Here is a 25,087-nt window from a genome sequence, read left to right as displayed (position 1 = left end):
AATTTATTATCTACTTGAATAGCCATATTTGTATTACTCTCTGCTCCACACTGTCAACATTGATGCAAAACACAGGCTGCATACAGCATTTCTCCCACACATCAGCACCACCAATAGCCAGAAAAGAGAAAATAAATTCTGGTCTTGGAGCAAACAGTGAGGCTAACAGTTTACGTGCAGCAGAACAAAGGCAGCTGGAGTTCATTTTTATTATCTTTCAAGGCAAAACTGCAGACCTGGCTTTGTCATTTATCTGGACAAGATGGCAGGGACATTGCTAAGGAAACATGACAGGAATGCTGCATGACGCTATCTTACCCTGTTGAGTTTTTCCAGGAAGAAACAAAATGAACTGCACTTGCAAAGAGGACAAGCACTTCAATTTGTGCAAAAAGCTTCAGAGGACCTCATCCCATGCTCTCTGTGCAGTGAGGCTGACAGGTAGTGCAAAGCAGAATCAGGCCTTGAAATAAATCACAGAATCGGTCAGGATTGGAAGGGACCACAAGTATTGTCTAGTTCCAACCCTCCTGCCATGGGCAGGGACAGGGGGCTTGGAACTAGATAAATACCAGCACTGCTGAAGTAAGAGACCAGTGCAAGGGAAGAGAGAACACAACAGAGTCCTCAGTTTTAAAGCATGGTCCATATACTATGCTTAACATAACTGCTCAGCTGATTGCAACCCACAGAGGAAGCTGCAGGGATCCTAGCTGACAAGCTCACGAGCTGACAGCTGACCATCAAAACCCAACCCCAATATGAAACACCACAGCTAAAGTCCTTTACCCTTTAAAGAGCTGGAGCAGCTTCCAGACCGTTTTATTTTCTGTTCCACGTAGTTACTAGACAGGAACCTTTCAGTCACTAACACAATGTTTAATCTGAGTGCTTAAATTTTCAGTGCTTCAATTATGGATGTGAGGCACTCTCTCAGCCCCTACACAGAAAACGTCTCTGATTATACACAGCACTGCCAGAAGAAGGATCTAAGAAGTATTTAACAAACACTAACATTGTCTTTGTGGCAGGAAAGGTTGCAAGTTGTCTGAGTTTGGAGACCTGCTGCAGTGAGGTAAGCAGGTGCAGAGAAAACTAAATTTCAAGTGAGTAAGGCTATGCTAACAAGGAATGGGAATGTGAAGTCCATTCCCCAAACTCAATAGAACCATGCAGTATGCTGCTCTCTCAGAAAAATCCCAGACCAGGTATTTCTATAAACTCCTGACTCAAAAAACAGTCATCTTGCTTCCTCTCAACGTCTTACAGAAGTGCCAGTGCTGTCTCCAGCTCCTGAACTTCCAAGCACTCTTCACTTCCAGATGTGAAAAGGAGGAGAGTCTTCAAACCTGGCCTTAGAAAATCAAGTCTCCATAAACCTGAGGCATTGGATCCACAACTCTGACCTGCTTTGAAGATCATAAAAGGTTTGTTTGGTTTTTTACTACTGTGTTGAAAAAACTGTTTGGCACAATGCCTCTCCAGAGGCTTACTTGCTGGTAGTCATTACGAGCTTTTAACATTGAGCCTCTTTATGTCCCCAGGCAACTGCACAGCCACATTAGCTTCATTTTACAGATGAAGAACAGAAGCAAAGATGCTTACCTAGACAGGAGCAGGGAGTCTGACTTAAACAGGTAATACACAATACAAACCTCTTGACACATGCTGCTCCTTTTCCATGACCACAGCCTAATGCCTCTTCATTACACAACCACAGAGTTGTGAAATGCCACAAAACATTTAAGCCTCTGCAGAGGTAGAGGAGAAAGATCCCTGTGACTTACTCTGCAATAGTAATCATTACTCCTTTCCCTGGTTCTTTTGCAAGAAACCACTGCTACAACTAGTTTCATCTCTCAAATTTGCCTCTGCACTTAATCAGTCACAGAAGCCTGGTTCATGCTGGGACAACCAGACAATCTTATCAATTTCACTGCTAATGAGCATCAAAGGAAAGAAAACAGTTTTCAGTAAGTACAAATTAAAGTATTAGGTACTGATTATGTCCACTTAACAGTGAAGAACAGTTCTGCATCTGTCCCTCAGAGGCAGACATCTGTGTCCAGGAGTGACAACATAAGTATCAGCAGGTCCTCTAAATATTACTTCCTGGCAAAAATTCAGCCATCCCTCCAAATTAAGACAGGCACCACCGGTGCCAGGGCAAGATACAAACAGAGATACTAGGACTGCCCCAGAATAAACATTCTGTGAGGTGAGATGAGAAGTAGACTTCTAAGTTAAATTGACTACCTTGAGGCATTCGATTCAGCAATGTGCAATGGCAAGATAAAAGTAAAACTTTAAGACCATGATGGTTTTCTGCTTTTGAAGTGCATTTGTGCATTCAGATGGCAACGGTAATGGTAGGTGATTTTAGAAGGTTGTACTCTAATTCCTACTCAAGTTTCAAATGCAATTCATTCTGAAAATAAAAAAAAAGAAAATACTATTTTTTTTCTTTTAATTAGCAGGATCAAAAGTTTTGATCATAGTCCCATCGATGTCTGAGGAAAACTGCTAATCACGTCACAAGAACCAATTAACTGGGAAGCAGAAGGAAGTTAGACACCTGTAATCCTGCCCAAGGAAGCACATGCAGTGCAACACATAACACATCAGCATGAAACAGCATCCTGTACTAGGAAGGGGGCTGCATCCACTAGCTAGTAGCCCCAAAGCCATCACCACTATACCTTCACTACCAGGTTTGAGGCTATCATCTGAAGGGAGTTACTCCTCAACTAGAAAATTCAAACAAGGTTAATACATGCTGGGATGTTCTCTTAGACTGCCTGTATGCAGCCTCTCGTGTGAGATAGTGTTGGGAACTGGTTGAAAAATGGGGGGCATGAGCCCCTAGAAGCTTGTACAATCAAGCCTTGGATGTGAGGTCTGAGTATTGGAACTGCAGTAAACCACAGCACTGTGTGTGTGAAGAAGCTCAGAGGAATTTGTCCTTGAGCCTTCTGATAAACAGCTTCTGTGGGACTGTGTGCAGAGTAGGAGGGAAATAGGAATATGCAAACCCTATGAGGAGAGGCTGAGGGAGCTGGGGGTGTTTTAGCCTGGAGAAGAGGAGGTGACCTCATTGCTGTCTACAACTACCTGAAGGGAGGTTGTAGTCAGGTAGGGGTTGGTCTCTTCTGCCAGGCAACCAGCAACAGAACAAGGGGACACAGTCTCAAGTTGTGCCAGGGGAAGTCTAGGCTGGATGTTAGGAGGAAGTTGTTGTCAGAGAGAGTGATTGACACTGGAATGGGCTGCCCAGGGAGGTGGTGGAGTCACTGTCCCTGGAGGTGTTCAAGAAAAGCCTGGATGAGGCACTTAGTGCCATGGTCTAGTTGACTGGCTAGGGCTGGGTGCTAGGTTGGACTGGATGACCTTGGAGGTCTCTTCCAACCTGGTTGATTCTATGTTTCTAAGGTGAACATGGGGGATAAATATGTGTTGCCATGAGGCTGCTCATGGGCTGACTGCCGGGCACTTGCAATCTGGTTGATTCTGTGATTCTATGATTCTTGTTCAAAATATAAAAATGTTGTTTGTCCTCACGTGAGCCCACAGATCGAGGGGAAATGTCTGATGTAAATCTCCAGAAGGAAACATGAACAGCCCCTGTGGACAGATAACCCTTTCTTCTCTCAGCATCTTCCGAGTTTGACTCATGACAGAATTACGACCCCAAAATAACATTTTAATAAGTGTTTACATGCTACCACTCCCCAAAGACTAGGCTGATAAAATTCTTCCTCCGAACTAATTATGCTTCAAGACAAGGCTACTCTCCGAGGATGCAGCAGTGAAAAACAGGACGGCGCTCGACTCTCCTTCAGCAAGTGCAGGGCTCCTCCTTGTGGATGCCTCTGCAAAGTTGCGCTCTTCGCAAGCATCCCCACGGAAAACAGGACAGAAACTAAGTCCTGTGCCTGAAATTTCCACTACATGTGCAAACTGCACTAAAGACATGTGATCATACTAGCATGTCTCCTCTTCTGCCCTTCCCCATGATGGGACGAGCTGGCTGAACTCTGTGGAATTTCTCCTAGAGAGGGGTTCAGGGTCGGAGCACTGGGAAGGTGTGCCACGGCTCTTTGGTGCCACCGTCTTGTGCTGTACAGACTGCGAAGCGGACAAGGTCAGACGTTGCCTTTTTAGGTGTACAGGTGAGAAGAGAAAACATATGGACATATACCTGAAGATCTGAATATCTTGGCTCAATTCAAGGGAGATGTTGAGGTGCTGGAATGTGTCCAGAGAAGGGCAACAAAGCTGGTGAGGGGCCTGGAACATAAACCCTATGAGGAGAGGCTGAGGGAGCTGGGGGTGTGCAGCCTGGAGAAGAGGAGGCTCAGGGCTGGCCTCACTGCAGTCTACAACTACCTGAAGGGAGGTTGTAGCCAGGTGGGGGTTGGTCTCTTCTCCCAGGCAACCAGCAACAGAACAAGGGGACACAGTCTCAAGTTGTGCTGGGGGAAGTCTAGGCTGGATGTTAGGAGGAAGTTGTTGTCAGAGAGAGTGATTGGCATTGGAATGGGCTGCCCAGGGAGGTGGTGGAGTCACCATCCCTGAAGGTGTTCAAGAGAAGACTGGATGAGGCACTTAGTGCCATGGTCTATTTGACTGGCTAGGGCTGGGTGCTAGGTGGGACTGGATGACCTTGGAGGTCCTTTCCAACCTGGTTGATTCTATCTTACACATTTTAGACCTGTTTCTTCTTCCCCAGACCATGGGAGCAGCAACGAAGCAGTACAAAAGTGAATGGATATTTTAAAGCTCACTCTTTTCATCTTAATGGCAAAGGCAAGAAAAAATACTAATTCTATGTTAGCATCAGGAGAACTGCAGTCCAGCTTTTGAAATACTCATATCATGACTCAGACTGCTGTTACTGGTAAATATTCCCAGAGCAATCCTGAAAACATTGAGCAACTCAAGCACATCTTTTTCTGCAACCCTTTCCACAGCAGTCTGTGATTTAGAGCCACAGCATAGTCCACTGTTGCATTACCATTCACTAGAGCACTGAGCACTTCAGTTGTGTATGTGTTTAAGGAATGAAAAGAGCTGAAGAGATCAGTCCTCCCACAGTCATCTAAGTAATTCAATAAAAACATCACTTAGGCTTCTCTTGTCTGCATTGTGCCTATCAGAAGCTCATGCAGACCCTCCTGTTCTGACGGCAAAACATGCTTTCCAGACAGAACATATGCCCAACATACAGTCGCTTGCTATTTTGCTACGATGCTTCTTTAGCTTCTCCCTCCCCCTGTTGCCACCACTAAATGCTCAGCTTCCTAGGCTTAATTTATGATGATTAAATGAGAAAAGTTTCTTCTTGTACCTTGTGAATCACTAGATATGGGGCTAAGCTCACCCATGTTCAAGGAAGATAAACTCTGACATGGGGTGACCAGAGCTGTCTATCAGAAATATATACATAGAATCAACCAGGTTGTAAGAGACCTCCAAAATCATCCAGTCACTGGTCAGGCCACACCTTGAGTGCTGTGTCCAGTTCTGAGCCCCTCAATTCAAGAGAGATGTTGAGGTGCTGGAATGTGTCCAGAGAAGGGCGACGAAGCTGGTGAGGGGCCTGGAACACAAACCCTATGAGGAGAGTATCTCAAACTAAACTTAGGACTAACAGACTATTACCATTTCAAAAGTATATTTTCATTATTAAAAAAAAAAAAAATCTGTAACAGTCATCATTCTCTTTTTTTTAAAGTCTCTTTCTCCAAAATTCAAGCCATTACTCTAAGAATCAGTGAATATAGCAGCCCTTCATTGGTACAGAACAGCCTGTCCTCAGACTACCTGAGAAGAATTAACACAAGTTCTCTAAACAGTCACATCATTTCCGAGATGGCTGTGAAATCTTCATCCTACAGGCTCACAGCAATCTTTCACCTGGTCTAGATAACCTGAGTTTAAAAGACCATTTCATCTGCTGATTGCAGCAGGTGAATAAAAAGCTTGCAATAGGAAGATGCCATCATCTCTTTCCGCTATGAAATGTTGCCATCTAGTGATCATCTCTAGGTGATAAGCACGAGAGGGCTTGCCCTGGTTGTGCTTAAATATCCCGGCCTTATCTTGAATTACCAGGGAAGCTCACACCTGCAGCTTAGTCCTGGCTCAGTCAGACCAATTTGTAAGTGTAAGAGACACTTCTTTGGTACATATACAGCTTATACATATCTTCGGGGCAAACTGGCACAGATCAAATGGGTTTTTCCTAATCCACTAACCAAAAGAGTTTTTGTTCACTTATGGCTCCAAGGTAATGGTGATCTATAAAGAGGAGGATAATAAAGAAAATTGTCTGCCAGCTAACAGTGAGGGTAATTTCTGGAAAAGAGAAACAAACACTTACTCCATCTTCAGATTTGAATACTCAGCAGATAACCATTTGCTACCATCAGCCTTGACTAAAGTGTAGTTTTCTACATGTGGAGTAATACAGATACCCAAAACATTTCAAAGGGGGTGGGTAGAACAGTAGACAACAATGAAAACAACCATCAAGTGAAGAAAACAACCAAAGAAATGCCTTTAAGGATGGAAGAATCCACACCAGAGTCTACCTAACCCAGAGAGTTTTGAAATATCCCAAAAAGCCATCACTGAGCAGTCTGAAAGGCAGTATTTGTGTGGTGCTGACTGCATACCCCCACTGTAGGGTATTTTGAGAAATGGATGATAATGATGATTTCTAGCCTCTGATCTGCCTGTGAGTGACACAGATGGTTTGGCCAGTGAGGGAAGATTGCTGGAGTTAGGGCAACTCCAGAGCCGTCACTGAAAAAAACACTGATAATCTAAAATTCTGCTGTGCCTAAGCATACAGCAAGTCTAAATATCTTCACAGGGATAGAAGAAAAGGAATCACAGACTTGTGTACTGTTCCCTGCCAAACATTGAGTTGCTAACACTTAGCACTTTCTTTCAACTGAAAAAAAAAAATAAGTTGGGCAGTAGTGTGCCCAGGTGGCCAAGAGAGCCAATGGCATCCTGGCCGGCATCAGGAACAGTGTGGCCAGTAGGACAAGGGAGGTTATTCTGCCCCTGTACTCAACACTGGTCAGGCCACACCTTGAGTGCTGTGTCCAGTTCTGGGCCCTTCAATTCAAGAGAGATGTTGAGGTGCTGGAAGGTGTCCAGAGAAGGGCAACAAAGCTGGTGAGGGGCCTGGAACACAAACCCTGTGAGGAGAGGCTGAGGGAGCTGGGGGTGTGCAGCCTGGAGAAGAGGAGGCTCAGGGGAGACCTCATTGTTGTCTACAACTACCTGAAGGGAGGTTGTAGCCAGGTGGGGTTGGTCTCTTCTCCCAGACAACCAGCAACAGAACAAGGGGACACAGTCTCATGTGCTGGGGGAAGTCTAGGCTGGATGTTAGGAGGAAGTTGTTGGCAGAGAGAGTGATTGGCATTGGAATGGGCTGCCCAGGGAGGTGGTGGAGTCACTGTCCCTGGAGGTGTTCAAGAAAAGCCTGGATGAGGCATTTAGTGCCATGGTCTGGTTGACTGGCTAGGGCTGGGTGCTAGGTTGGACTGGATGACCTTGGAGGTCTGTTCCAACCTGGTTGATTCTATGAGTAAGGTTTTACCTTTGACCATTCCTCATGGTTTGAATCATGCTGATAGGCGTCAGAACTAGAAAGGCCAAACATCAAAAGAACCAAATTAGTGGCAAGCTCAAGTCACCAGAATGAAAAATGACTCAGAAAGGTAGCAAGTGACCATGATGGTATGGAGATATAGATAAAACAATGAAAAGTTGTTTTCCTGATGTCTCATCATTCTTGCCTGTGTGACAAGGCAATTACTGTCAACATTTAGCACTTTCCTATGTCTTCCTGGAGACAAGGCCTAATTTTTAATTCTTTTGGGGAAGCTCATCACACCAAAATGTCAAGAATAGCTAATGAGTTTTTAGTATACACTTGGCAGCAAATCCATTTATGGGGTCAGTCATGTGTGCACAGAGCTGCTTCTACGCAAGCTTCTAACTTGCTATCCTTCCTCTCCACAATCTGAGCACTTCCAGTGAGAGCAGAAGTATTCCTTCAGAAATAAATACAAACCAACAACAAAATAAAGTGTACAAGAAAAGCTACCATCTGTCTGCCTTATTAACAAAGACACACTGAAAACATCTAAAATTGTCACTGTACAGATGTACTGAAAACATCTAAGATTACCACCTCACACTGTCTGCAGAAGACAGGTACTCTGAAGAAGAAAGCAGAGCAGCAGCTGCAGATAGCTCTTTCTCTCTTTCCCTTTAGTCAAAGTACTCATTTCTCATGGGAAAAACATACCCAAACATGAACCACAAGCTGATGAAACACTACATAATGATCCTTCCTTCCTAGTTTGTTTTTTTTTCTGCTCCACTAATACTGCTCTGTTGCTGGCATCACGAGTTCAACCTTTGGGTGCATTTTGGTTCTGTAAGAGGACTCAGAGAAGTAGGCCTATCCCAAAATACACAACAAAAGGCTGACTAAACTGTTTAATACAGCTTACTGATTCTGAGCACAGAACACATTAGAACTGCTTTTTCAGCTGCCCTTTAATCATTATTCTCTTCCTTTTTAATTCTTATAGCTGAGTGGGCTCTTTCATTCAAGATTATTTCTTGGACAAACCAAGTTCATATTTTGGATTCTCTGCTGACTGAAACACAACCATAAAATAAAGTGTGGGACAGAAGTCTGCCTCCTCCCAACTGTATATCTTAACCACTAAACCAGAGATGCACACTCTTGGGACAGAACTTTAAAGCTAGCATACCATGCTAGGCTGCAACATCGTCCCTTCTCTAAGTGCGATTTGAAAGAAAGCAGTCACAGGAGACAGCATTTTGTAGGGAGCTGTCCACCACTGACCTCCTCCATCAGCACTTGCAGAATTGAGCAGCCAGAGGCAGAAGAACAATTTCATTTCTGTGCCTCCAGAGGATTCAGACAGCGTTTAATACCTGAACCACTTCTCTTGTCAAGACAAGGATAATTCCTAACATGTACAGAGGGACAGTGCAGACACTTCAGGAACTTCAGTCAAATAAAAATGCCCCTGTAAAAGTCAGAAACCTCCAGAGCTTAAACAGTAATGATACTAAACTTTTTGGGTCACAATTTATGATTCAAGGACCTGAATTTATCTAAAGCACATAAGTTCCAAATTGCATTTACCCTTGTCCCTACCATCTCTCCATACATCAAGCCTTGAGCTGCAGTGGAGGTCCCTGAGCTCTGTGGGACCCTTAACACAGTAAGTGCAGTCAAAAATTGCAGTAGTATCACTCAGAGATGGAACTGAACAACCCTGCAGCAATAGAACAACAAAACCACTCACATGCAAAAGGTATTAATCCACAGCCAAGTCTGAAAACCTGTGCACTTCAAAATTGCTTCTCTTGCTCTAACAAGCCTGCTACGAAGAGAGATTGTTCCAGAACCTCTGAGCCATCTTATTCTGTATCTGTGGTAGTGCTTTACAACTTTTATGGCCATCCAACAATACCCTTCTCTTTCTGTAATTGGCTCAGCTCAGTATTTCACAACCGTTTATATTCTCTCTCTGGAGAGTTGAAAGGATTTAGACTTGAACTCAGGAGAGAAATTAAACCATCAATTAGACCAGGTGTATCTAGGATTGCATTCCCCAGGAAACCTAAATAATTCTACTTTCATTCTGCAAATTTATAAGTCATTAGAATGCAGTACCTGTAAATAGGAATTAGCCAAAAAGCTTAAAAGCCTACTGAAACACCAGGACTGAATGCATGCTTCCCACACTGAAAACATCCCATGAAAAATTAAATTTCTAATCCAAAGAATTAGTGAAAAGAAAACCATAGGGGTTTGGATCAAACCTGAAACCCTGCAGGCATAGAGTGTTTAACCAGATAGAGCTGCCCTGGCTTGACAGAAACAGCTCAGGAACTGTAGATTAGTTTACCCAATGAGTTATAGGAGCTTTCCAAGGCCCACGTGGAGGCTTTGCCAAAAGGATAAGAGTGTGAATAAAGCTAGACCTAGGGCATAAAGTACCTTGGAACTAGAAACAGTCTGCCTGCAGCTCAAAGAAAATTAAAGCATGAGAGAAGAATTTGCTTAAGGTCACATAAGAGAATCACAATTACTACATGCACCATCTGAATCCAGTTCTTGTGGCTCATCTCCTAGCCCCAAGCTCTGCCTGCTGCATTAGATCAGAGTATACTTTGCCCAGCCTTTCCAGCTACCATTAGTGTGGGGAAATCAGGTCTTCCTGAGATAAACAGACATCAAACTCACCCTTTGCAAGGAAGGAAGGGTTGCACTGATACCTTTCCTGAGCAGAGGGAGCTGTGGACAAAAGGTTACTCATATGCAAATCAAAAAGCCCTCGAAGAGCAGGGCCACTCTTATCTCAAAGGGCATTTCAGTGCTACGAGTTGGAGTGCTTGCCTCTCCCAGAAAAAAGAAACCATAGAAATCAAGTAGGAGTTCATGATTTACCCATGGTAATCCGTAAGGATGAAACCTTATGGGAAACATTGGTCAGTTAAGCACCCACTGATTTTCCCAGTCACAGAGCAAATGCTGGCACACCAGTAATTTTTAAACGTAGATAGATAAAAGGAAACAACCTTTTGAGGCATTCATCAACCTGAACATCTGCTGAGGAATTCAGAAAAGTTATGGCCCATACTAAAGTTATTATACAAACAGTTTAAAAGGGACACTGTCTGGGTCTTATACTAGGGCTATTAAATTACATGCAATACACATCTCCAAAAGGGAATTAACATCTCTAACGCTGTTTCAGAATGTATACAGTTTTCCCCAGGACCTGTTTCTACTCAGTTTAATCATAAATCTTCTCCATGGACAAAGCAGTCACAACAGCTAGCAGGCATTGCAACCTATCAAAGGAACAAAATACTGAAGAAAGGTGACTTTGAGAATTTCACAGCAGCTAAGGACAATAATAATATAACCAAAGGAAAAGAGGTGAGTAAAATGAGACTTGGATCCTAGTATTTCAGACAGATAAAATGTCTTGCATATGAATAACACAGAAAGAAAACATTGTTAGAAGCCAGTTTTGAGAGTCTATTTCATATTTTGCTATTAATTCAAGCAGGAAAACAAAGCTCAAAGACAGATTCCACATTTCAAGCCTGTAGCAGTCCTTAGCAGAGCTACTTTTAGGCAGCGGTATTACATTTCCTCAATTTACTTAGCTTTTATTAAATGGTACTCAACATAGAGTCCAAGGCTGCAGTCATGATTCAATTCTAAAGTTTCTTTTATAGAAAAGAGTAATGACTGAAAATTCCTGAAGGGTTGCTTATACGGTTCAGTTTTTAAAACAACTAAAAGCAGACAGTTTTATTACTATCCATCATTTTATGCATTAGTCACTGAGATTGGTGCAGATGAAGTCTAGTCTCTAGCCCACCTTTCACAGAAGAGAACCTCTTTATCTGAAAATGATGGATTTTCACACTTCTCAGAAGATAAGAGCAAGACACAGGTGTCCTGGAGAGCCCATAGGCCCAAAATAGGCTTATACATGCTTACCTATCGAACGGACACAAAGGGACAGGCGCCATAAGGTCTGGCCTGCCCAGGGCCCAGGTTGTGTATCGCTGTTGTGTAAGCCCACCCGCCTAGCTTATGGCTTACCGAGTGCAAGGCCTGTGCTCTTCCCATATTTTGGGGGGGCAGGCGTGTGGACCCTGCCTAACATGGTAAGGTTTGGCTAACTGCCATCCTGAGTGGCTATTCTGTGTCCAAAGGGCAATTAATCTCAGCCCACACTGATAAAAGGAGATAGCCAAGTGAACAACCTGCTCTTGCTTCCCTGCTCTGTGCCTGCTCTCTCTGCTGTGCCCAGCCCTGCTGCCATTGCACACTGCCTTAGTGCTGCCTGCTAAACTCCACTGCCGCCAGTTACCAGGAGCAGACCCTGGATGCCTGCACACGATCAGCCTGTGGGGCCAGCATGACATCGTGCTGAGACTGCACACATCTGCCTCTGCACCTGAAGGTCCTGCCCAGAATCCCTGGAGGTATACAGAGATCATCCAGAAGAAGCCAGGAGAACAAGTCAGAGATTGTCTGCATCCTGTCCCCAGAAGCTGGGAAGATTCAAGCCTCAACATCCAACATGACAGAGTCCCCCGAAAGCATTTGGGCACTGTCTGGACTGTAGTTGGCCCCTGCAAGGGTAATAGTAATAATCTGTGAGTAAATGCTTAAGTGCCTCTTTGTAATTCTCTACTGCCTTCTGCCACAGAGCAGAAAGAGCTTAGGCCCAGGTATTGGGTAAGTGGCGTATTGACCACAAGCAGCGTTTGGCTGCAGGAACCTTCTCTTCCAGTTTAATTAATGTTTATATATATTTTGCTGGTTATAATAGATGTAGATATTATCCCTAGAATGTTTCTAGGGATAATAGCCTTCTACAGTATCTGTAGAAATATATATGCTTACATTCTCCATTCTGTCACAGATACTTTTACATTTGTCAGCTGGTCACATTATCTGCAACAGGACAGACCAATCCCAGACATAAATATACATATCTTTTAAGGAATTCAGCATATGGACTTATTTCCCAATTCAGGATTCAGGGCAGTACACTTCAGGTAACATTAAATTACAGGCAGGATTGCTTTTGAAAACCAATCGTACAACTTTTGTTAGCTCAGCAATGCCTCACATGCAGAGAATACAATATTTTAATGGTATATTGTGAGGAACAAGAGGAACTCCTTGGCCAACAAACTCATGGACTTTATCCATCCAGTCCCTCACTGGACCATAAGCAGCACTGACCACTTCCACCTGGAATCAACAAGAAGAGCTGCAGCCCTCTGGGACAAGGGAGGTCAGAACAAATGCAAGAGGGAGAAAAGACAGTTTCAGTTGTAAAGAGTGCAGCAATACCCTGGAGGTCTTTGAGGTTCATCCACTACAGAACCACTCACTTATCTGGAGGAAATGTTTTATCACCATTTGAGACCACAGAGTATGGTGGATGAAGAGTGAGTGAGGCCATGACTAATAGACTTTGAACCCAGATGGCCTCATAGTACAAACATTCTTATTATCCAGAGAGAATTTTCATGCAGTCTATAGAGGACCTTAAACTAAGCCTGTTCTTACATGTTTTTTTTTTTCTGAATAAGAAAAAAAAAAAAACACTTGTTTAAATCAATCCCTGAAGCAGGTACTTGAGTAGTAGAGAAATCAACAGTACCATTTATCAGGAAAAGGTGAAAAAAAAATCAGTTACTTTTGATTCAAAATTAACACTGTGATCAAACTAGGCTCAGAGTACATCCTTCTACACAAGCACAATTAGAATGTGTAGTGGAAAGCTGTGTAATGTTAACCCTTAGCATAAATCTTTCAACATCGACCTAAAATCTCCCTGCAACTGAAATGTTGTCAAATTTCATTAGCAGTAAAGCTAAAATAATAGAACAACCTCACTACCGGAGGTAGACTGTTACTTAGCTAGTCAATAAACAGTAACTACAGAAGGTTCAGCTTTTGTTTGGGGATTAGTAAAACTCATAATGTGAAGCTTACAGAGTAATAATCTTGCACTGATTATTTCTTAATGTACTTTAATGTAAAAACAAAAGTAACTGCACTAGTACCTAAGCATACCTTAAGTACATGTGCATCATCTTGGAACATTGAGTGGCTTAGGGTGAGAGGAAGTCTTCTGTCCTGAAGAATATGGAGATGATGGAAGCAGAATACCACTCTCATATTCAGCAAGTGTAGAGCAGAAAGCAGAGGAGTTTGCCCAGATCAATGCTGCTCCGAGAGCAGAGATTTCCATTTGATCTGGGGATGATATCATTCTTGTGCCAATATGTCCATACATTTTCATTCTCTCGTTTCTAGCAACCAGAATCAGCAGAGGGATACTCTCCAGCCTTCAAAAAGACCTCTCACCTCGCATACCCACCTAATGTGCACCCATAGGATTGTTTTCCACATCAGGTACAGCAGCAGCAGCTATTTCCACATAAAACAGACCATAATGCAGCAATTAAGGTACTATTGCAGAGCACAAGAGACCAGTACTTTCCTTCTCTTCTCCTTACATTTCAGCCCTTCATGTCCTATCTCCCAACAGCATGCATACTCATCCAGTCAGTGTCTTGCCTGATTAACTTCAGTTGTTCTAAGCTAAGTGCAACAGCTTTAACAAGAAAGTGCCTGAAGTTTCCTCATATCAGAGAAGCCTACAGTTTGGCACTTCTGTTGTGTCTTGGGAGAAATGGGTTTTAGCCCTCTGGCTGCAGATGGAATTAAACAGGAATATGATCTCACCATAATGCTATCCCATGAAGTCCAGAAGGGGACACTGGCATAATTGCTACAGTTAAACAAACAGAGAGGGCTGGTTCCTGCTGCGTTTTGATTTTGCAGGGTGAGGGGGAGCAGGGAAAGGGAAGAATCAATGTTTGACCTCAGGGCACCGAGACATCAAAATCCCCTGAAGGAAGGTAACCTGCTCTTTTAGTGAAAGCAAAGAATGAATGAGAAATGCAGCATATTGCTCATATCCTGTAGCTGCTGACAGTACCTAGATGCTGATGGCTCCATTCCCAGGACTGTTTCCCTGAGAGAAGTGACAAAATCAAGTACAACTAGTGCCACTTTACTGTCCCTCTGGATTTTCCCTCTAATTCAGCATGTCTCTCCTGTAATGGTGCAAAAATACATTGGGCTTTTTGTTTTCAGTCTGTGCAGAAGAAGAGGTGGCCACAACACAAACAGTAATCTGACATTTATGGGGCAGGATAATGCTACATTTTGCTGAAGGGCATTCTGATAGGTCTTTCCATATATTACTTTTGACTGAACCTGGTAATCAGACAGAACAAAACTAATACTTGCTGACTAAACCAGCGCCAGACCCTCAGCAACCCAACTGTGTTTCCATGGCAGAAAACAAGAGCACAATGTGAATTCCCTCCCGATCCCCTTGAGAAAAAGGGACTTGAAGCATTTTCCAGTACACATGGAGAACTCTCAAAAGGTCATACTCATCCCCAAATGTCTGATGCCAGTGCCATGACACCAGCTGTTTCTAGGCACAGCATTTACCCAAGGGCAGAATGTGGCACTGCATTTCAATATTTAATTGCAGGTTTATGGGCCAATGAAGGAAAAAATAAGTGTGGGTTTTTTTAATGTAACAGTGCTTTCCATCCAGCTACACTATCCAAAGTATAAATATAGTTCTAAACTTTCTCCACGTCCCCCAACCTAGCTCCTAATTAGAGAATTAATTTTATGGCACTCTTACACAAAAGCCTTATAGAATAAACCAGAAAAAGCTGGCTACAAAGCAGGCATCCCCGTGAGATAGTTCACTCATATTTAAGGGGCCAAAACCCCACATTCATTTTACTCAATATACAACCAATTATTTGCAGCACTGGAATTAACATAATTAAAGTTACAAAGGTTTTCTTCGAATGGGACTTGATGTAGTAATTACATAATGCATTCTAAAAGAGAAACAAAGCCAACTGCAAATTTCAGATGCTATTTTATGCAAATACTCTACCTGTAGTGCTTCAAAAGAACACCATTGTGAACTGAATTGTCCGTTTCTTATGCTATGAATAATTGCAGGCCCATTTATTTCTAATAACCTATTCTTTATGCGCAATTTCTTTTGTCCTTTTAAAGGCTATGAGCCATTTAGAGAAACCACTTACATGACAACTTACTAATTATCCTTCCAAACCCTTTTATTTCTTTGGATTAGTTACACAAATAATTAAATGCCAACTGTTCTGTTCATACAGGTTAGCAGAAGTCTGTGAAAGTCAGCAATATTGTATTTCATTTAATTCTAAACAACTACTTCCTAAAGTGATTTATATATAATCACCTCAGAACACAATCAAATTACATTCAGTTCTACCATTAAAAGATTATTGAGTGTATATACCAATATTGAAATATGCAAATAAGAGCCACCATTTTTCCAGACCATCTCCAAAATCAAATCTTTCACTGCTTTTCTCTTGCAGTGCACCAACAGGGCAGCCACTTACGCAAGTCAGCCCATGAGCAGCCTCATGGCAACACATATTTATCCCCCATGTTCACCTTAGAAACATAGAATCAACCAGGTTGGAAGAGACCTCCAAGGTCAGCCAGTCCAACCTAGCACCCAGCCCTAGACAGTCATCTACACCATGGCACCAAGTGCCTCAGCCATGCTTTGCTTCAACACCTCCAGGGATGGTGACTCCACCACCTCCCTGGGCAGCCCATTCCAATGCCAATCACTCTCTCTGACAACAACTTCCTCCTAACATCCAGCCTATACCTCCCCCCCAGCAGAACTTGAGACTGTGTCCCCTTCTCTTGCTGGTTGCCTGGCAGAAGAGACCAACCCCCACTTGGCTACAACCTCCCTTCATGGAGTTGTAGGCAGCAATGAGGTCACCCCTGAGCCTCCTCTTCTCCAGGCTTAACAATCCCAGCTCCCTCAGCCTCTCCTCATAAAGTTTGTGTTCCAGGCCCCTCACCAGATTCATTGCCCTTCTCTAGACATGTTCCAGCACCTCAACATCTCTCTTGAATTGAGGAGCCCAGAACTGGACACAGCACTCAAGGTGTGGCCTGACCAGTGCTGAGTACAGGGGCAGAATAACCTCCCTCATCCTACTGGCCACACTGTTCCTGATGCAGGCCAGGATGCCATTGGCTCTCTTGGCCACCTGGGCACACTGCTGCCTCATCTTCAGCTACTACCTACCAGTACCCCCAGGTCCCTTTCTCCCTGGCTGCTCTCCAGCCACTCAGTCCACAGCCTGTAGTGCTGCTTGGGGTTGTTGTGGCCAAAGTGCAGAACCCTGCACTTGGCCTTGTTAAATCTCATCTCATTGGCCTCTGCCCACCCATCCAGCCTGTCTAGGTCCCTCTGCAGGGCTCTTCTACCTTCCAACAGATCAACACCTGCTCCTAGCTTGGTGTCATCTGTAAACTTACTGATGCTGGACTCAATCCCCTCATCCAGATCATCAACTGCCAACTGTGGTACCATTCACCACCACTCTCTGGACTCGGCCAACCTTGGGATTCAGTGACACTGCTTTTGCCCACGAGGCCACAATTTGGCTCAAGGTTGGCAAGCTGGATTACTCAAACCTGTTGTATCCATGCTGAGGGACTCTGTGCCACACTGCCGAGCCCCAGTGTCTCTCAGAGGTAATGCTCTCAGCATAGGTCTGGGTCTCATCACATTCACCAGTGGTGAAGGAATGGCCACCTCTCCTGGCACAGTCACATGGGCTGAGAGGCTGCCACTGTGTCACATATACTTACTGCCATATCTCTAATACTTGAGCAGAGCAAAGCAGCCCACCACTACCAGCAGCATAGCAGAACATCAGAACATCATCTGGTATCTCTGCCATATTCATACTGTAGACACCAAGAGTGTCCTGGCTTCCTTAACCGTGGAAAGAGTACTTGACAGCACCAGTCTTCCATCCACTGCTCACCTAGAGGCAGCTCTGGCTATACAGACAGTACTATCAGACTGAGGACCATTTAGGTCCACCTCACAGGCCCTGATAAAGCCAGTGCACACTATTTCCACACCTTCAGAAAGCCAAGCTTTGTGCTGTCTTGACCTCCTGCTGGCAAGCATCTTCTTGCCTGCCCCCAGACAGCGATGACAGCATTGCCAGGACACCAGTCTGCAACATGGCATACCCCTTGACAGGCAGCATGAAGAGCCCAAATGCTTATTCTTCCATGGTGGCTGAGAAATTTAGACCATCTGGGCTTTCTGCAAACACAGAGGCAATATGGAAAAACTGCCTGTGTGACAAGGAGCAGACAGAGCTGGTGTTCATGCTCTGGAGCAAATAACGCACAAGCTCATCAGTGCAAGCCAATACACTCGCATCCCACAGGTCAGTCTCAGTGGCTTCCTTGGGGAGGACCATAACTGCATCACTCCAGAGTAAACGCACGAGAGCTACGTGCTACAGAGAGCCACTTGTCTTGAACAAAGATCTAAACAAACCATGCATATGCTCTCACAGCCCCTTCAAGGAAAGCAACTGAGAGCAGCCGAACTACAAACCAATCAGCCCAGTCTGGCAAGCTGATGTCCCTGGTACAGTGAATGAGGAAAAGCAAAGCACCCAAGGAGAAGGCTTACGGTGGCTGGCATGCTGAATGGGAGCAGCAGAGAGATGGCAGACATCAGTGCAGCTAGAAAAGACTGCAAAACATAGCACATCTGAGAAAGCACCTTTCCCTTCCCCAGCAGCAGGCAGAGAGGTGAGCTGGAATGAAGAGCCTAAAGGTACTTCTTTGGCTTCAGCATCTGCCCTTTACCCTCCAGAAAATGGAACATTTCTCCTTCAAAACAGCCCCTCTGGCAGATGATTTGTACTGCTGTTCAAAATAAACACATTTCATTTTATGTATGAAAATCCTCTCTTCAATCCTTTTTTTGTCAAAGTCTAAACTATCTTTTGAAGGCACAGTGAGCAAGTAGTCCAATGATTGTGTTAGCTGACAAACTTGGCCTGTGGCCTTTGCTATCCTGAGTCCTTGGGGCTGAAATAATCATGGCTAAGCAGCTCCCAGGTTAAAGAAAACTCCTGCTTGGCCATCTTATCTATGAGCTAGCCATAGTGTTCAGTGCATTTCTTTCAACAGATGCCTTAAGGGATCTTGGCCTAACTTTTGGGTTCTTCAGTTACAATAAATTCTGCACTTACATTCACTCTTTTGCAATGAGCTTGGTTTAGTTTCCCTCTTTTACCAGCTGAATTGTCCCTTCCCCAATGAATATTATTTGTCATATTGACTCCTCTGATACACTTTCCTTGGTGTGTGCCAAAAACCATCTCCACTTCTGTGCTGAAGAAAAGCTGCAGAATTGCTGTACCCAAGCTAATGCTGTCTTGCATATTCCTTTTACCCTGACTGATTTTAACTTAATTACCAAATTTGAGCAGCTTTTCTTTTGAAGCAAGCTCAGGCTACCCATGTTAATGCTATTCTGGAGGGTCTGGCATGCTAGCAAATAGCTTCTTATTTACAGCAGTTAATAATGATACTTACTCCACAGAATTACATAGATGTCTTTCTATATGAATGCATTTTTCATCTCTTTTTTGGTACCCCTGGGCTTTCAGCACACAATTAATCTGTGGACAAAGCACTTGTATGGCACTACATTGCAAGCCATTCAAAACACTGGCTGTGAAAAATGCAACATGAGTCCTAGAGGACCTGTCCTCAGCTGTATGGAAGCCTTGAAATCACCCACACATAAAACACACGCTGTGTCTCTTATGCTTCAGATTGCTTATTTAAAATGGCAATACTTAGGGCACAGGGGCCAGAGAGGCGTAAAATGACCTAAAAAAGCAATTGAGTTCCACAGAGACATTCACATTTGATAACTGCAGATGATTGTTTGCTGCCCTGTTTACTCCTCCACCATGATACATTACTGTGCTTCTACAGCGAGACAGAGGTCTGAGCCGCCCCAGTGCTTGGGCACATTTGTTACTCACTCTGCTGAGGGTCTGCAGCACATGCATGGATCCCACCAGCATCAGCCTGCAGGTGGCTTTCCCGAGGCTTTTTGCTCCAAATAATAATCTCCAGCCATATGGGGAATGGAACACATAGCCTTCAGAGCCATTCTCCTGACTGCTTGTTTTGTGTGCTCTTGTGCCTCCACAACCTCCCATATCATGTTTTTTTTCTCTCTGGTAAGGCCACAGTCATGCTTTACTGCAAAAAAAATCCTCAGCAGGTCGTGATTTAGACAAGTATAGGAAACTGCATTTCCCACCACCCTGCAAATACTGCTCACCTCAGGCAGGCTGGCACAAGAGCTCTGCCAGCCACCATGATTTTGCTCTAGCCAGGTCTGAGAGCTGAACTGTATTTTTCAGAGATGAGAACAGCTACTCTCACCTTTAAAGTAGGCTGGACAACCCAAGAAAGAAAACCCCTGTGGTGGGCTGTTGACAGCCATTGAAGACCTCACTTCCCCAGTGCCCAAGGTAAGAGGGATTTTCCCTCCACAGTCTTCCCTCAGTATGAGAAGGCTCTGGGACTCAAATCTGACATGACACTTCCAGGCATCCCCTGCAATTTGAGAGGCATTTTGGTGCAAGAAAACCCAGCCTCCACTACTGTTCCTTGTTCTACTCCAATTAACATCCCATCCACTTGAGGCAAGGGCCACTCCTCACCAGGGAGCCTATTAATGGCACCTCAGTGGATGCAGCCTCTACCAGGACATGCCCCAGCTCCCTCAGGCACAGGCAAACCAACCCACGGGGTGCTTCTCATTGATATAAGGTCTCAACACCTCACAGCCTTGGTGTGAGGCATAAAGTTTCTATTTGTATTCCCTTAGCACCACAACATTAAGGCAACTTTTGCCTGGTGATGCTGGCTGACTGTGCCTTTGATACCACCACAGAAAGGAAGACAGGAGTTCAGAAGGTTACACACTGTAAGTGAAGACAAATACAGCAGCTGGCCAGAGTGGGGAAAGGATTAAAAAAATAAAAGGAAGAAAAAGAATCCATTTTCTAAACAGGTAGCAGTCAAGAAAAAGAGATTCCATGGCATTTCAAAAAACAAGGTGGGAAAAAATGGGAAAAACAGAAGAAGAATAAAAATGGTAGTCAGCATAAATACTCACCCAAAGAAAGTAAGAAGAGATTGGCCTGGTCATCTGCAGAAGTTATTCTGACCACTCTCTGCCTGTAGAGCAAAAAATAAGAAGGAAGAATATAAGCATTCCATTTTTGGTTGTTTGTTGGAGGGGGGACATATGTCTAATGCCTAAGACTATCTTGTATTTCATTTTTCCCTCTGAATATAATACATTCACATGGAGGGATATATCAGAAATGGGCAATAACAAAACTGTGAGTTTTTTACCTGCTGGGGGAATGCTAATGAGGATTTTAGTAATGAAAATGGCTTCACTGGCTTCTTGCACAGGGTTACCCCAATTAATTGCCTACGTTCTAATTTAAATTCCCAGAGACTCAAATATATTTGATAGAACCAATAGCAATTTACAGAGTGCCCTTCCCCCTTCTTTCCCAAAAGAAAGGAATTAGATGTAGAGAGAGGAAAGGTAAGCACACACAAATAAATAATCTCACTCTGATTTGGAAGTTAAAAAGAAGAAAAGTTTAACAATAAATTAAAAAGGTATCTGAGGTAGGGAAGTTACAAAGGTATAGGGAAGGGAAAACAAATACAAACTGTGTAAATACCAGATTTTGATGGCAATGGGTTGGTCTACCTCGTGGGTGATGGCCACATGGTAAAACAAAGAGAATCAGGATGGCAACGCTGGTAAGCAGGGAGAGAAAGCAAGCAGTAAGTCCCCCTGCTTTTATAGACCTTAGAAAGGAAGAGGGAGTAGGCTAACCATGAATCACCTGGTGGTATTCAGACCCACCCCTGGGGAGGGGTCAAGACCACCTAGGGTCAGGCTCAAGGTCAGTCCCCCTGGAGGGTTAACCCTGTACACTTCTAAAATGCATAGCAGCAGGGAATTCACTGGGAACCCGACAAGCATATGACAATAAACTTACTCACAAATACGCAATCATAGAATCAGAGAATCAACCAGGTTGGAAGAGACCTCCAAGATCAGCCAGTCCAACCTAGCACCCAGCCCTAGCCAGTCAACCAGACCATGGCACCAAGTGCCTCATGCAGGCTTTTCTTGAACACCTCCAGGGACATTGACCCCACCACCTCCCTGGGCAGCAAATTTCCCTTTTTTGATATAATTTTAATACTCCTTCCTGCCTTATGATTATTACTAAACAGTTTAGAAGGGAAATGGAGGTGAAAGAAGTACTAATACAGCAGTATTTGCTGGTTATCATAAATTTGGACAAGTAAGTACCTACAATGGCTGGAAAATATTGTGTGAAGTAGGTCACAAATACAGAAGAAGATGAAATCAGAACTGTAGTCAAGGACTGAAAAAAAATTCTTCTTTAGAAACTGATTGATCAAACATATTCCTTAAATGTTATGTGTCAAAAATGCCATTTAAAGGTTTACTGTTAAGTACCATAATAAAAGTGAAACATATACATAAAGTATAAAATATAGACATGGAAATTATAGATAAAAAAATGTTCACTATATGTATAGCCAAAATAATATATAACTGGAGATTTTTCCACTGTGAGGATTTCTATCTTCCTTCTGGGTTTGAATCTTATATGTAGTTTAACTGCTGTCAATAGCTGCAATCATTGCAGGCTACTGGATTTGACCTTTGGAGCCACCACTTCAAAGCACTTCACAATGTTTTTCCATCCTGAATGTGCTTAAGCGTTTGAAGAAGGTACAAATTCTCCCTTACTCCAGTGACACACTGTCTAGCTTTCTTCCCCACCACATCATTTTCAACAGAAGCAAACCTACAACACACTCAAAGTTGAAAAATCAATCAGTCATGCTTCACACTCACTAGTCTTATACTTGATATCCTTAATGCTGGTGGGAAAACATGGATTCCACACGATTCAATCTGAATCCTGGAAGGAAGTTGTGGCCAGGTGGGTGGTGATCTCTTCTCCCAGGCAACCAGTGAAAGCAAGTCAAAAGCTGCACCAGGGGGGAGATTCAGGCTTGATGTTTGGAAGAAGATCTTCACAGTAAGAGTGATTGGCCACTGGAATGGGCTGCCCAGGGAGGTGGTAGAGTCCCCATCCCTGGAAGTGTTTAAAAAGAGACTGGATGTGGCACTTGGTGCTATGATTTAGTTGAGGAGATAATATTGGGTGATAGGTTGGACTTGCTCTTGAAGATCTTTTCCAACAGGATTGATTCTGTGATTTTGTGATTCTAAAAGGGAATTCCTTTCAACCATCTTAGGCACACTGGTCTTCTGACACCACTGAAGTCAAGTCTGTCTGTTCTAAGCAATGGCACTTCAAAGCTCCTTGATGTCCACAAAAAAAATCCATATCCTCTGAGCTTGTATGTACTACTGTTGGGCATAAAGTAGCTCTGGCAAACCTGGACAACCTAGGCAAAGGCGTTGTTTCCAGGGTTATGCAAGTAGCACACTTATTTCTCTCATGCATAAAAAGTCCTTCTTCCAAGCAAGTAAACCAGACAGATACCAAACCTCTTGCCTCGATTCCATAAACAAGTGACTCTCTCCCCCATTGCCACCTAGCCAGGAGCTCCTTCACTCACTTCCTCAGTATCCAAAGCAGGATGAGGGCTCTGGTGTCTGTTATGAAGGGGACCAGTTGAAATCGGAGTTTGGGGTAAAAGTTATTAAATATTTTATTAATATACACAGAATAATTCCCCCAAACTCATTTCCAACTCTCCACACAAGCTCTCGGGCACAGTTAGCAGAACTGTTTCACAGAATGCCTCTATGCAATGGAATTTTGACAGGTTTCAGATAGTGCCTTTAACAGAGACTCTGGAGGCTTCATTTGCTGCGTGTGAGGGTGATTAAAATCCTTCAGCAGCTCGAACAAAGAGTGAAGAACACTCACCAGTCCTCATGTCCGTGGCCCAAAACAGAGGCAGGGAAATGTTCAACACAAGTCCTGTGGCGAATTCCACATGGGCTGCAAAGTGGAATCAGCTGCTGGCTGAGGCGGCTTGAGGCGGTTTGAGGCGGTTTGAGGCGGCTGAGGCGGGCGAGCAGCAGGTGAGCGAGGAAGGAACGAGCAGACGAGCTCCTTGCTCACCTGCTCACCCCCGTTCACAGGGCAATGCCTGAGGCTGATGGTCTCACTGGCCACACAATCACCCAATCACCTCTGGCAGTCACCCAAGCAGCCCCAAAACAGCAGAACCCACAGGCTGCTGTCTTCCAAAATGGGGGCGCATAGGCCTTGCCCGTGACAGGGGCCTGGGCCTCGTGAACCCCCCTCAGGCAACCGGATCAAACCAGACTGGGCTGCCTGGGTTTCTCTGTCCTGCTTTCCCGCCTCTGGCTGCAGTGCAGGCAGGCAGCTAAATGTGTCTGGGCAGGACAGGACATGCTCAAGCCCATTTTGTGCCCTATTCAGCACAAGTCCTAGCAATGAGATGGAGAAAATGTGACGTTCTCAACATGCTGTCAGTGTCTCTCATGGGGAACCCTAGGCTGAGGTTAAGCAATAAAGCAAGCCACCACCAGGAGGTGGACTCTCACTTCCATAAGCAAGTGCTGCCCGAGGCAGCTCCTTCCATAGCTCAGGATGAAACTCCACAGCACCAAAGCAAAATCACAGAGAGGAAACTTCCACTGCCTAGTGCCTTTACTTTATTTTCACACATTTATCAGCAAACAAAAAGTAGCAACGAGACCTTTTGAAATTTCATTTCATTTTCATGAGATTTTATGACAACAGAAACTATATATGAATACTACTTAGTAATTATAAGCCAAAATTAGAGGTCAGGTTGGCTTAAACAAAAATCTCTTCTAACATAATAAATACCTTTCCAGTGAATTCAGTAGGTTTAACTACTGCATATCTATTCCACAAAGGATCCTACCAGGTAACATGAAATTATAGCTGGGAAACAGGGTTCTGCACTTTGCCCACAACAACCCCAAGCAGCCCTGCAGGCTGGGGACAGAGTGGCTGGAGAGCAGCCAGGAGGAAAGGGACCTGGGGGTACTGGTAGATAGTAGGCTGAAGATGAGGCAGCAGTGTGCCCAGGTGGCCAAGAGAGCCAAGGGCATCCTGGCCTGCATCAGGAACAGTGTGGCCAGTAGGACAAGGGAGGTTATTCTGTCCCTGTACTCAGCACTGGTCAGGCCACACCTTGAGTGCTGTGTCCAGTTCTGGGCTCCTCAATTCAAGAGAGATGTTGAGGTGCTGGAACGTGTCCAGAGAAGGGCAACAAAGCTGGTGAGGGGCCTGGAACACAAACTCTATGAGGAGAGGCTGAGGGAGCTGGGGGTGTGCAGCCTGGAGAAGAGGAGGCTCAGGGGGACCTCATTGCTGTCTACAATTCCCTGAAGGGAGGCTGTAGCCAGGTGGG

At 44.2% G+C, this 25,087-nt stretch overlaps 1 long non-coding RNA gene across 2 annotated transcripts in view; it reads right to left on the bottom strand.

Annotated features, from left to right (window-relative positions):
• LOC135183565 (uncharacterized) overlaps positions 1 to 21,417 on the bottom strand; it is a 64,774-nt gene extending 43,357 nt beyond the window's left edge. For both annotated transcript variants that reach the window (XR_010305605.1, XR_010305604.1), the window contains exons 1-2: positions 21,334 to 21,417; positions 20,748 to 20,809 (exon numbers count right to left, since the gene is read on the bottom strand). This is a non-coding gene — a long non-coding RNA (uncharacterized LOC135183565). The remainder of the gene's footprint in view (positions 1 to 20,747; positions 20,810 to 21,333) is intronic.
• Positions 21,418 to 25,087: the final 3,670 nt, after the last annotated feature.

This window comes from Pogoniulus pusillus, chromosome 18 (assembly GCF_015220805.1).
Source record: "Pogoniulus pusillus isolate bPogPus1 chromosome 18, bPogPus1.pri, whole genome shotgun sequence".
NCBI classification, from domain to species: Eukaryota; Metazoa; Chordata; class Aves; order Piciformes; family Lybiidae; genus Pogoniulus; species Pogoniulus pusillus.
The sequence above is the reverse complement of the archived record's forward strand: the minus strand, read 5'-3'. Positions and strand labels throughout refer to the sequence as shown.